The 13,674-nt window shown below is 39.1% G+C and overlaps 1 long non-coding RNA gene across 1 annotated transcript in view; it reads left to right on the top strand.

Moving 5' to 3' along the window:
• The window catches only part of LOC136872531 (uncharacterized), a 75,628-nt gene extending 62,582 nt beyond the window's left edge, over positions 1-13,046 (top strand). The window contains exon 3 of the long non-coding RNA XR_010859939.2: positions 12,734-13,046. This is a non-coding gene — a long non-coding RNA (uncharacterized lncRNA). The remainder of the gene's footprint in view (positions 1-12,733) is intronic.
• The last annotated feature ends 628 nt before the right edge of the window (positions 13,047-13,674 follow it).

The raw sequence follows: 13,674 nt of genomic DNA, 5'->3' as shown, positions 1-13,674 counted from the left end.
TGTCCGTCTTCTTTGTGTCAGGGTACTTAAAGTCGCTGGTGTAGGTGTGGAGATGTTCGTAACGCAATGAGACGACGAGCGGACACTGGGTGCGCATTTTGAACACTTCTCGCAAGGAAGCCAACAGAGTGCATCCTTACAGGAAATTCGAACTGAGTTCTACCATTTTTATTTACAATCTGCTTCACAATCGCACCGACACAGATAGGTCTTATGGCGACGAGGGGATAGGAAAGAGATTGGAGTGGAAAGGAAGCGACCAGTTCCGGCATTTATTGGTATGAAAATGAGTAACCACGGAAAACCGTATTCAGGTTTGCTGACTGTAGGATTCGAACCCATTATCTACTGAATGCAAGCTAATAGCTGCGTGACTCAGACCGAGCGACCACTTGTTCGACTTAAGTTCTAACATAACGCATTCCAGTTTTCCATCCTTGAGGATCTGATGTCTCAGAAATTACGAATTTCTGGGCCCATTTTTATATAAGCTTCTTGTCTCCCCTACACATGGGAAATCCAAGCCTGCAATATTGCAGTGTATTTTTTTAAACACCGTGTATACCATATACAACTCAACGGTACGTAGTCATTTCGAGCGGTTATCATAAAATGTAAGCTATGCCGAGTGGAAACAAAGCACTTCAAGTTTTCGGTAAACTAACTTACTCCAGACTCTGTAGATGTCACTTTCGATAGGAGAGCTAAAATTTAGAACCCCTCTGATCTACTGAATTAAGGAGGGACTTAACAAAGATTTTCTGCTTTGCGTGGCTATATGAGAGTATCCACAGCATAGTTTAGTCAGAATTTTACTATTATAAATATTTAAAATTCGATGTCTACTTCTAAGAATCCGGTGGCTCTGATTATGAAGAGTTGGGCGAGTTATGAAGCTAGAGAAAGCAGGTTGCTGGCTCTGGCTGTACCCTACGCACGCTATACGCACTATAGCTGTCCAGGCCGGTTCTCGGTACGAACTGGTAACCTCTCTCTCTCTCTCTCTCTCTCTCTCTCTCCGGCCTTGAATAAAATAACGATCACCTCCACGCGGGCGAATATGCTATCGGCAGGTATTAGCATTGTTGTCCTCACTCGGGGAGAGAGCAGGATTTAACTTGAGAATAAAAGAAAAGAAAAGCAAGATAAAACACAAACATATAAGATAAAAAGACCGAGAACACGATTTCCGAATGTCTGTTTTTGGTATGTATGTTCCTTGTATTCCTATAAATCGTATTTCGGTATTGGAATCAGAAATAGTTGCTGACCTTAAGAAAAGTCCCACAAGTAAGCTAGTAGGGACGAGTTCAACACACTTCACAACCACGTGTCTCCAAATCTACTCTCCCTTCTTCAACAAAGGTAGACCAGAGAAATGAATGACATCAAAATAATTATTTCTCATCATTTATCATTTCTGTGGATATCAATCTGAATCTCAATCTGTTTCCGGTTAGGTAGTGGAGAAACATGGGTGTGAATCATAACAAGCTAGAAGTCCAAACTTTCCACCGATGAACAATGTTCAAATGATAATAATAATAATGTTATTTGCTTTACGTCCCACTAACTACTCTTTTACGGTTTTCGGAGACGCCGAGGTGCCGGAATTTAGTCCCGCAGGAGTTCTTTTTACGTGCCAGTAAATCTACCGACACGAGGCTGTCGTATTTGAGCACCTTCAAATACCACCGGACTGAGCCAGGATCGAACCTGCCAAGTTGGGGTCAGAAGGCCAGCGCCTTAACCGTCTGAGCCACTCAGCCCGTCATGCTCAAATGAAGATGCCAGAGTAGGAAGAACTTTCACAGCCATCTAACACCGGCGTTTTACTTAACTAAGACTGGTAATTCACAGAAAATGAAAGGATAACATCAATACTAACTAAATATATTATTATTATTATTATTATTATTATTATTATTATTATTATTATTATTATTATTATTATTATTATTATGAGTACATGATTTTCGCAATTATACGTGCTCGGTGCTACATATAGATCTGGATCACTTTTATGGCCGGATGCCCTTTCTGACCCCAATCCTATGTAGAGAGGTGCACGCACTATTGGGTGTTTCTGTGGCGGTTCGTAGTGTGGTGAGCTGTGCGTATATGAAATGGCGACTATTAAGGCGAACACAAAACATGGAGTGCTCAAACGAAGGGAATTAATCAGATACGGGTAAATTATCCGGCATCCTTTGAGCCGGAGGTCACTGCGCTGACCATTCAGTTAAAGATTCGAATAATAAATAGGCCCAATATTGTTTGTTTTTTCTTTGTTGCTTGTTTGCATTCTTAACACTAAATTTGTTTCAATCCCCAGCAGTTCATGTATCAGTTGCTATAGAAAGCATAGGCGTCATCATAAAGGCGTTCAAGGAAAATTAGGTATAATCTATTGAACCCATGACCTTTGTGCCCTAAGAACATTATGTATAAATTAACAATTAAACTAAAAGTTGGATTCCTGATATCATGGATTTGACACGTAACGAGGGGGTGATTACCTTCGGTCCCACGCTCTGGGGTACGTGACGTCAGCCACACGTGTCAACGGCGGAAGAATCTCAAGTCATTTTTGTGAACTATTTCAAAGCGCGTGTACATGGCGAGACCCAAGCCAAGTCAAAAAAATATAGTGCCTATCAAAGGAGGTCAATCATCTCACAAATCGAACCCGTAAAAATTTTAAATGTCCATGAACACTACCGCCAGAAATGTAGCACGCATGTAGTCACTTTCAAAACTCTTGAAATTACAGTTTAGGTAAGTCAGAAAATTTATAGAAATTTTCTTGGCAGCAAAGGGAGATATCCGAAGAGAGGGGGTAACTGCTATAAATATGAAGGGACGCCATGACGAAGTCTCCTTCTCCGGCATTTGTGATACAAAGCGGACGGAAAATTGTTGAGCTGCTCTGCGAAATCAAACAACGAAAGTAGACTGAGTTCAACTGCAGATTTCAGCCAGTGTGGCTAGGTCTTGTCTCCACGAGTTTTCTCGAGTGAAATAATTGTACCAGATAGGACGGTCAAAGTACTGAATAAATTCTAATGTGATTAAGTAATTCGTGTGCGGAAATAATTATAATCCATCGTGTGCACTCAGCAAACAAGTGAAGGGTATTTTTTTTATGCTTTATTCCAGGAAACCTGAAGAAACATAATGGTTTGTAAAGCCATGAATGTAAAAATGGCTAAATAAAATGCCAGGGTCGCAGGTGAGCCCTATGACGAACACTGGAGTGACTACATGAGGTAGGTGACTTCCCATCTTACTACCTCTTATATCTTGTCTCATGATCTCTAAAAGTGTATTTGAATGGGGATATACAACGCAGTGGTCACCCCTACTAAGTTTGTAAATGTGAGAGTACGACTAAAAGAGTCAGTTGTTTTATTTCCCACTTGGATAAATTTTTGAAGTCTTGCGAGTGCCGTATAATGTTGTAACAGTTATTGAATAGGGTTTCGAAGTGATATCACGTCCAATGTAGATCGTCATCCGTGTGAGTGTACTGCCTATATTTTGTGATGTCAAATTAAGATGTTCATTCGAAGCAAATTTTTCCTGTCTGCAATTTGACGTTAATAATAATAATCCATGGTTACTCATTTTCAATCGAGTGGAAGCGCGCTGTCGGGTGAGAACCTAGGGTGATGAATTTGGTCACGGAGAGAAACGTTTTTCTAGGCTCATTTTAAACTGTGTCTGACTGACAATAAAAAGATCTAGTAGAATGTTTCAGTCATTTCTCGTAAAAGTCAAGTTATTAAATACGATATCATTTATGCGAAGTTATTCATGATTAATGCATTGTGCGATATTAGACGTCGAGATTTCTAGTGAGGATTTTATTCCAGTTCTTTGTCGATGATAATTGTGGAGCTGGGAAACAGAGGTTAGTTTTGTTGATATGAGATTTGTGAAGCAGGTTGGACCTGTCATTGAAGCCGGGACATGGAAGCCCGAGGAGTGTTTTATATGAGTTGAGATGAGATGTGCGAATCAGGTTAGAGTCCTGTCATTGAAGCCGGGACATGATAGCCCGAGGAATATTTATAATGTTGGGAATGGAAAGAAATTCATAGAAATCCATAGCGGTATTAATTGGCGACGCGTATAATTAGTGTGGGCATCTTGAAGCTTAATCTGTGCATTTTGTTGGTTCGAATATCGTATTTGTTTAATTTTGTCGGCAGAGTTTAAAGAGAGCATTTTGAGAAGCCAGTCAACTGTGAATAAACCAGGTGTTTCATGTAACTGCCAAGCGAACTTGGGGGTGAGAGGCCTCAGCTGATAGGGGGAAACAGCGGGGATATAACGGGACACGCGTGGAATTGAGATTGTATTTCTCGGCCAGGGAAAACGTTAAAATGCTGGATTTAGTTGAAATTCATAGCCGGTAATGATCTGAGTATTGTGAAATACTGTAATTGGGTACGTAATGAACATTTGAAATCACGAACTTTGAGTATAAGGAACAGAGTAACCAAATTCAGGGTTGTCCAAAATATAGAGCGATGGTTGTGATGATCGGTTTGTCTGTGAGGGGTGTGCAAAATTCATAAATGGTAACGACGAGATATGACATCGTAATTATATGGCGAGTTGTTTGGTTTGTACGTAGATTATTAGGATATCCAAGTGTTAATAACGGTTAGGACTAGATTAGATTTTAAAGTGTGAGATCACGAGACATTATATATAACTGGACATGAATTATGTAACAATTCTTTTCCAGCCAGATAAACATCACTAGATTGAATTCACATCACAGCTGCGTAGGAATTTGTGAAGAAACCAGAGTCCGCGGAGATAAAATTTACTGTTCTTTAACATTTCGTTAAATCATTTAAATTTATTTAATTATTAAATTCAGTGAAACCGCATTTGAAATAACTTTAATCAAGCGAATAGCTTGGAGATGCATTCTGGAAATTTTAGTTTGTTTTTCTGGGGGAATATTTAAATATAAAGTAACGATTAAAGGGACATATCCGAAGGAAATGGATTTTACTGCCACAAAGTTTGTGAGCATTGCTATTGTTGTAATTATTGAACTTTGATTGATTGAGCAGTGAATGTGCTGGGGATAGTAAAGTGGAACTTTGGTCATCAACCGATGTAACTTAATTGTGTTTAGCCTTCAGCCTAGAAACTTGGATGGTCAGGGGGTCATCAACCTCAGTGACTTAGATTAGGGCCATATGCCATTGTAGCATCATTTCCTTGCGGTCATCATCCACAATGACTTTAAAGTAACTTAGAAGATTAGATGTCGGTCCATGACATAGACGCAGGTCACATCGATTCAATTAAGGGTCCATGCCGTAGAACCACTGTGTGGCACACACCAATTGGACTGCCTTAATTATACCCAGAGCCCAGAGTTCGTGTTACGAGGGCTGGACCATAACGAATCACTATGATGGTACATGTGGTCTCACATGGAAGCCGAATTTAAGGATTTCCAGACTTTCCTTTCTTAAATGATTAATAATTGAGACAATGGTTTCTAGTATGAATGCCCGTCAGGCAGTTACGTTAAAGTCTCACACCAGTGTTCTGACGTTTATGTAAAATGATTGTGGTGTCCAGTGGACACAATTGACTTCTATGATACCGTTGACATATCAAAATGCTTCAGAATTTTCCTGAATAAATAGGAATCTTTTAAACAGACCTTTCATTCCAGTAGATAGATTAGAATTACTGAACCCTACCTTTACCTCAGCAAGTGACGAAGAACCCGATACGACCCAAGAGACAGATCTCATGAACTTTGCTGATAGGTAAGGAAGGTAGGTATCCCTCAATATGGACCTAAAGGGTTCACTATATAATATATAAAATAAGAGTTTTGTCAGTACATTACTCAGAATTTAAAAAGAATGGTATTTCTGTATCGGTCATGTCTATAGTAACAAGGAAATGCACTTTTTACTTTTCCGTAATTTCTGTCTGTCTGTCTGTCTGTCTGTCTGTCTGTCTGTCTGTCTGTCTGTCTGTCTGTCTGTCTGTCTGTCTGTCTGTCTGTCTGTCTGTCTGTCTGTCTGTCTGTCTGTCTGTCTGTCTGTCTGTCTGTCTGTCTGTCTGTCTGTCTGTCTGTACACGCATCACGAGAAAACGGCTGAAGAGAATTTAGTGAAAATCGGTATGTGAAGTCGGGGGATGATCCACTACAATCTAGGCTATAAATCATTTTACTCACGATGAGTGAAATGGTAGTTTAGGGGAGGGCCTAAAAATGAATTCTCGAATATTTATATTATTAGTGGTCCTATCGATAAATACTACGTAACTAAAGTTATATAGAATTAAATTTCCGATCATTTATGCCATACACTGTTACCGTACCGGCTTTGATACTGTAACACAGATATTCATGAATTTGTAATTTTTTTTGCCAAGTCTATATCAACGCCGAACCACGAGAAAATGGGTTAACAGAATTTAATGAAAGTCGGTATATACTGCAGAGTCGGGGAATAAGAAACTACATTCTAAGATATAAACAATTTTATTCTACCTGTATGAAGTTGTAGTTTAGGGGAAGGCGCCTAAAATGTAATTTTTAAAGACCTATGTTATTGGTCCTATCGAAAAATACTACTGTACATAACAAAAGTCATAGAGAATACAATTTCCGACCATTTATGTTTTATTCAATTTTACCGTACCGACTATGATAAGAGTGGTATTTCAGAGTCGGAAGAAAACTGAATATGAAGGCCTACAATATTGAAAGCGCATAACATTAGTCAACAATAACATTACATTGACCATTTTTGTGGTGATGGTCTTTGTCTCTTCTGCTGCCGCTCAGCTCCGATAGATGGGATTACTGCCGCCAGTGTAGTGAATTGAGATTTTTTACTCATCGGATTCTCCTAGGAAATAGATTAGTACAAGGGTATAGTTTTTGCCCTGGGGGTCTCCACTATTCGACCCCCACCACACTCTGAAAAAGGCTGTCTGCGGCCTGGTCATTCCAGCTCTGGAACTTTGCACTGTTAGATCGGCAGCGTAGTACTGTTCATTAAAAGTGAGATAATGTGTGGTTTTTCATTTAATCGAGTATTTAAAGCGAAATCATTTCCATTCCTACTGACGTCATTGGACCTAATGTTCATTTCAGTTGGGAAAACCACTAACACAGTCTTTCTGAGGATGTAAAAAGGTAGGTGAAGAGTGAGTGTCTGCCATTATAATGCAATTCCCCAACCTGATTCTGACTGATGGTAGGCAAGCGGGACTACCATTACAATGAAATTTCCCTAACGCAGTCTTCATATGAGAAAAGACGTTTGGTAATTTCTCCGTCGTGTTTCCCGGGTAACGTTAAGAGCTATACAATTCAGTTTTGCCCACAACGTGTACTCTACCTAACCTACAATTCTGTATACAATGTAGAATTCCTTAGCGAAGCACGGGTACATCAGCTAGTTATTAACATAATAATGAAAATCCACGGCACGTTTCCAGTCATTTGACCGGTTCAGAAATGGCATTGAATGAAACCCCCATCATGCGGCGAGGATAGGAATTGTGCCGGCTGCCGATGCCTCTCGCTCTTCTCTGGGGCTTTGATTGATGACTGACAGATAAAATGAAATGAAATTATATTGGAGAGTGTTGCTGGAGTGAAAGATGATAGGAAAAATCCTGTCCCACCTCTGCTTAGACCAACACAAATTTCATGGTGTAGCCAGGATTTGAAGCACGGAACCCAGCGATGAGAGGCCGGTGTGCAGCCACCTGAGCCACGGAGGAAATAATAATAATAATAATAATAATAATAATAATAATAATAAGAAGAAGAAGAAGAAGAAGAAGAAGAAGAAGAAGAAGAAGAAGAAGAAGAAGAAGAAGAAGAAGAAGAATAAGAATAAGAATAAGAATAAGAATAAGAATAAGAATAAGAATAAGAATAAGAATAAGAATAAGAATAATAAAATTGGAATAATGACTTCATTGGCCCAGTCAGTTTGTCGTTTTCCTTCTGTTGCCTAGATCAAAAGTTCAGTCTCAACCGAGCTCGCTGAAAATATTGAGGATGTTGGCATTGGTTTTCGACACATAGAAAGAAAGGAACTCTTTGGGACAGAATTCCGACATTCTGGTGTCACTATAACAACCTAGGGAATGTTAAACAAAGAACTATTGCAGAACAGTATGTAGGCCTAACAAAAACTAAAACAAAGGAGAAGTTTGTAAGAGCTCAAATTTTCGTTGCAAATATCTACTCTCAAGAGATAAAAAGATAACAAAATAAAAGGCATATGAAACATTAGTCCAAATAAAAACTGGTGTACAAAGGAAAATTGGTACTAGCCGGGGATTTGCCACATCACTCGACCAATAGTTGAAAGAATGATTGCTATGGCAGTTACTTAATGGAGTTATTGGGGACTGAACAACATTTCATGTTGAAAATGCAATCAACGGAGCAAGCGACAAAAAAAGAAATATGCTGTATTATTATTATTATTATTATTATTATTATTATTATTATTATTATTATTATTATTATTATTATTATTATTATTATTATTATTATTATTATTATTATTATTATTATTATTATTATTGCCTCCATGGCTCAGGTGGCTGCGAACTGGCCTCTCATCGCTGGGTTCCGTGGTTCAAATCCCGGCTACTCCATGTGAAATATGTGGTGGTCTAAGCGGAGGCGGGACAGGATTTTCTCCGGGTATTCCCGTTTTCCCTATCATCTTTCACTCCAGCAACACTCTCCAATATAATTTCATTTCATTTCATCTGTCAGTCATCAGTCATAGCTTCAGAGGAGAGCGGAGGCATCGGCAGCCGGTACAAGTCCTATCTTCGCCGCATGACGCCTTTTATTTTTCAAATTATGTAATGAGTTTGTTAGAGCATCTAGAATGGCATAGATTCATATACACGCAATACTTCAGAGACACATGAGCGCGTCCGAGACTCAATCCGACAGCGGGTTGATGCAAACGAAGGGCATTTTGAACATGTCGTGCAACGAAGAGTTTCATCTGTTATGCTGGTACGTTCTGTTCCTAGCAGTGTACTGAACCCATGACCTTTGATGGTACAAGGGTTCAGTACTATATAGAGTTCGAACATGGAAATATGGCGTTTCCGGACCCAAGTCCATACAACATACTTTCTCCTTCTACGTGTGAGGAAAGCGTTCTGAAAATTTCGCCGTTCTTTACTGTTCACACTGCGCTGCATTCATTTATTTAACTTTCTTTCAGCTAAAGGTCGCGTCATGTGGCAAATTCCCGGCTAGTGCCAATTTTCCTTTGTACACCAGTTTTTATCTGGACCAATGTTTCATAATTATGCCTTTTTTGTACCTTACAAGCTGACCTGGACACCATTTCACAAAGACGAACTATTTTCGCCATCATTGTGCATTGCTGCTCCAAGTAATTCCCTAACGTTTCGACTTCAGGGAGATAAAATAAGCAATCTCATTGTCCTCGTACCGAGGTGGTGCAGCTCTTTTCGGGAGGTGAGCTGCATGTACCATTTCAATCACTTACCAGCCCTCCTGCCATTCTTCAGTTTCTGGCAGTACCGGGAATCGAACCCGGGCCCCCAAGGACGGCAGCTAATAACACTAACTGTTACGCTACGGAGGCGGACGAGGGAGATAATAATTGGACACCGTGTGTCTCATTTAATAGATGACACATTGTTGTGCTAGTCGCTACGAACTGGCCTCTCGCCCCCAGACAAGTAGTCAACACTTAAAACACACATAACTACTGTATTCTGGTAGCCAATTGCTTACCCCTATGGCATGAGAACGGGTAGAAAGAGGTTCTGTTTCTTCAAACAGACGTTCCCTTTATTAGATAAAACGTGTTTTGGCGAATCGACGTTGGCCATAAATAAATCAATCACAATTAACTTCTTCGTCCAGTGATCCCTAATGAATGGCAGAGGCAGATGCGATGGGTTAGGATAACATGAGTGAAATGTTTGGAAGGCATTCTTCTACTCCAGCGCAGAACACGCACTCAGTTAGCGTTTCTTTAATGGTAACCTGGCCTTCAGTGAGACAAAGGGAATAAAAAGAGCCATGTCGAGTTCGCGAATTGTGTACGAGCGTGCAAATAAAAGAAGTGCGTTGTCACAATATTTCGGGTAGAGGAACCGCGCGTTCTGGAATGTACCTCGGTAATGACGGCTGCAAATGGCGCCAGTTGTCTTCACAGACAGCTGAAGTCAAGCATGTTCTAAAACTACTAATTCGTTTTTCAAATTATTTTTCCCCTTGGTAAGGGTTATCATATGTATAGGAAAGTTGGGACGACACAGTCTAAACGGCCAAAATTACTATCCCATCAGGATGGCCGGAAAATTGTCGATTAAACTTATCCCTATAGCATAAATTTGCTCTCTTTTACTGGTAAACTGTAAATAAACCTGTGAGTATTAACTAGTCAAGAATCTCAATGAATATTTAACTCATGGATCCAATGATCAATCAGCTATAAGAAAATCAGAAACTTCAACCAATCTACAGTTGACTGCCTTCACAATATTGCCATTTTCGTATTATCACACTTGTTTTATCACAAAGTGCACTCAAACATCTTTATAGCCTCTTTGTTCAACTATCAGTTGTGTTCAATAATAAATTTACCTAACTCTATTATTCTAAGCCGATATATTTATAGACTGCGACCCAAAGAGTTTAAATGCAAAATAGAGCAGTATACTTCCGTACTGAAAGTACTGACATCGATATGTTCCTCGGCTCGAGGACTCTCTGGAATTAGCGTCATCTATTTTCTTTTGTAGCTTTGTAGCCATGGCAACCAGTGATCGTCTACTGTATGTATACCAGTACAGTAGCGATATATTCCCACTGTGTGCTTTCTTCCTGTAACTAACAGCTTAAGAAAATCTCGTATAAGTTAAGGTCGTTCTTGTCCTCAGTCACCGGGCGAGTTGTCCGTGCGGTTAGGGGTGCGCAGCTCTAAGCTTGCATCCGGGAGATAGTGGATTCGAACCCCACTGTCGGCAGCCCTAAAGATGGTTTTTCGTGCTTTCCCATTTTCACACCTTAATTAAGGCCACGGCCACTTCCTTATCATTGTTCTGCCCTTCCTGCCCCATCGTCGCCATAAGACCTATATGTGTCGGAGCAATGTAAAGCCTGTATAGCCAATTGCAGAAACAAAAACAAAAAAACTCCTCAGTCCAGAATTAAAATCCTTTAACTGGCCAGGGAACGAACCCAGGGCCTCGGAATAAGATAGAGGCACACTACCCTGACTCCACATGTTTGGTTAGTAGATACTTTAGAGTAAGCCTACTATGATATTTAAGAGGTCTAGAAGATCTTTCATTTTCTCACAATTCATGAGTTTTATCATTATTTTGCGGACATACTAATTTTTCTTTCAATTTATCGGTATGCTTTATTTTCCCCGTGGGTGGAGTTAAAGGATGCATTATCAGTGCCCCGTGCATGTCGGAAGAGACTACTAAGAGGGAACGTCTTCTAAGCACGAAAAACATATCCGTGATTTTATGTTTTCCCGTGTAACAGAGAAAATATACGAGTTTTTAAATACTTTGTTTGTTCTGTATATAGGTTTTGAATGCATACTGTATGTATTTGCTTTGTTTTATATTAATGCGCTTTTATTATCACAAGATTTATTCTAATTATTTGTTAAATAGTTCACTTTCGTTCGTCTGGAATTTTAGGTTTTCGAAGGCTCCGAGGTGCTGGAAGTTTTTCCCGCAAGAATTCTTGAAATACTGTACCACCAGAGTGAGCCGTGATCGAACTCGCCAACATGAGTTCAGAAGGCCAGAACTCTACCACTCGGAACTTTCTTACCTTGTTAAAATTAATCCTCCCAGAGTAATGTGATGTGTTACGTACCCATTGCCCTCCATAAGCTCTACAAATGGAAGGAACAAAGGTGTAGTAAGCTCGGAGGCCAAACTGTCCTGTGATTTAGTGATCCTCGAATTCGACATGTATAAGCGACAAATTCACAATGTAAGAATTAACGTAAAATACTGTGTGATGTTGTGTTTACTCCATTAACCCTCCGTTGTATTGTATAGTATATTCATAATACGCTGTATATATAAAAAATTACGCATGTTACAAATGTTGTCTATAATAAGAATTTTACTAAACATATCTGAAGCTGAATCCCCAGTGTATATCTAGAATGCGGATTTCTGGTTTCACGTTTGATGAATGAATTTTGTGTCGAGCTAAATTTCGGAATGTCATTTGCGTTATTGATGTCGATCTGTGGAAGGGAAAAAAATCATACGAAGAATAGTTATTTACACAACAGCTACTAAAGTGATATTCTACGTTACGAGTGAGATGTTTACGGAATTGAAAAACGAGTAACGTAAACTTATCACTTTAGTGGCTGTTGTGTGAATATGTTATTTCATACTATGGTGGATTTAGATATTTTAAATCAAATTAATTTTATTTTAAATAATTTTGACTCGTTGCGACACAAATCCTCCATGTTTGAACCATGCATTGACGTTTTCTTGTTTTGTGGGAGGTGTGTACAATAAGTTATGTTGTAATAACACATACAAATTAATTTTATTTCCAGCAGCGAACAGTCCACTAAGCTATAAGAGTCGTAAATATGGTCCTGTAGTTCTGGATAAATGAATTAAATTTATTATATATGTATATGTCTCTTTCCCAAAGGTCCTGGTTTCGATTTCCAGCTCATCCAAGGACTTTCGACTGGGAGCTAAGACGGTGCTCGCCTCCTCGTGAGACCAACTAGCCAGTTGGAAGCAGTGGATCCAGTCGTGAAAGCCAAGCAGTGCGGATAGGGATATCATCACAATGACCACGTGATACTCCGATATCTATGCTTGGCAAAATAGGGATAGGAGGATATTTGAATAAAGAGATTCAGATCAAAGATAAGAAATTGTGCAAGGAAGTAACAATTGGAGCGAGAGATATTGTGAAGTAGATGAGTATGGCGGAATATAAGACTAAAAGTACAATATCGGAATTCTGTGAAATTATTTAAAAAATGTCAATAAAGAAAGAAAGAAAAGAAAGAAAGGCTTCCAATAATAATACTAATAATTAAGAGATATGATATGGTGACTAATAGGGTTATATAAGGAAAAGAAAAACGACAAACCGTTTTTTATGAAAAAATAATCTCTTGAAAGTTTGTACGAAGACGGATGCAATCAACGTAAAATATCTGGACGGGGAATATACAAAAAATAGAAATAGATAAAGAAATCTATAGAACTGTTAAATTATAAAATTTAGAATGGATACTCCGGGAAGAAGAGCAACAAATGTTATCTTAAAAGTATGTGACAGAAGGAAATAAGAAAGAATAAAACAAGTACTAATGAAAATAATGAAGGGTAAGATACATGTTTGTCCTAAAACATGTAACACTGTGTTACATGTGGGACAAGAAGGAAGAAAATGTCGGGATGGGTGATAACTTGTAGAATGGATATAATTACTTAAAATCCAAAATCAGACCCAATGGAGCAAGAGGCCATGGCCTACCAAGCGACTGCTGCTCAGCCCGAAGTCCTGAAGATTATGAGGTGGCATGTGGTCGGTAAGACGATTGCTCTAGCCGTTATTCTAAGCTTTCTAGACCG

The sequence above is a fragment of the Anabrus simplex genome, chromosome 4, assembly GCF_040414725.1.
Source record: "Anabrus simplex isolate iqAnaSimp1 chromosome 4, ASM4041472v1, whole genome shotgun sequence".
In the NCBI taxonomy this organism is placed as follows: Eukaryota; Metazoa; Arthropoda; class Insecta; order Orthoptera; family Tettigoniidae; genus Anabrus; species Anabrus simplex.
The sequence above is the reverse complement of the archived record's forward strand: the minus strand, read 5'-3'. Positions and strand labels throughout refer to the sequence as shown.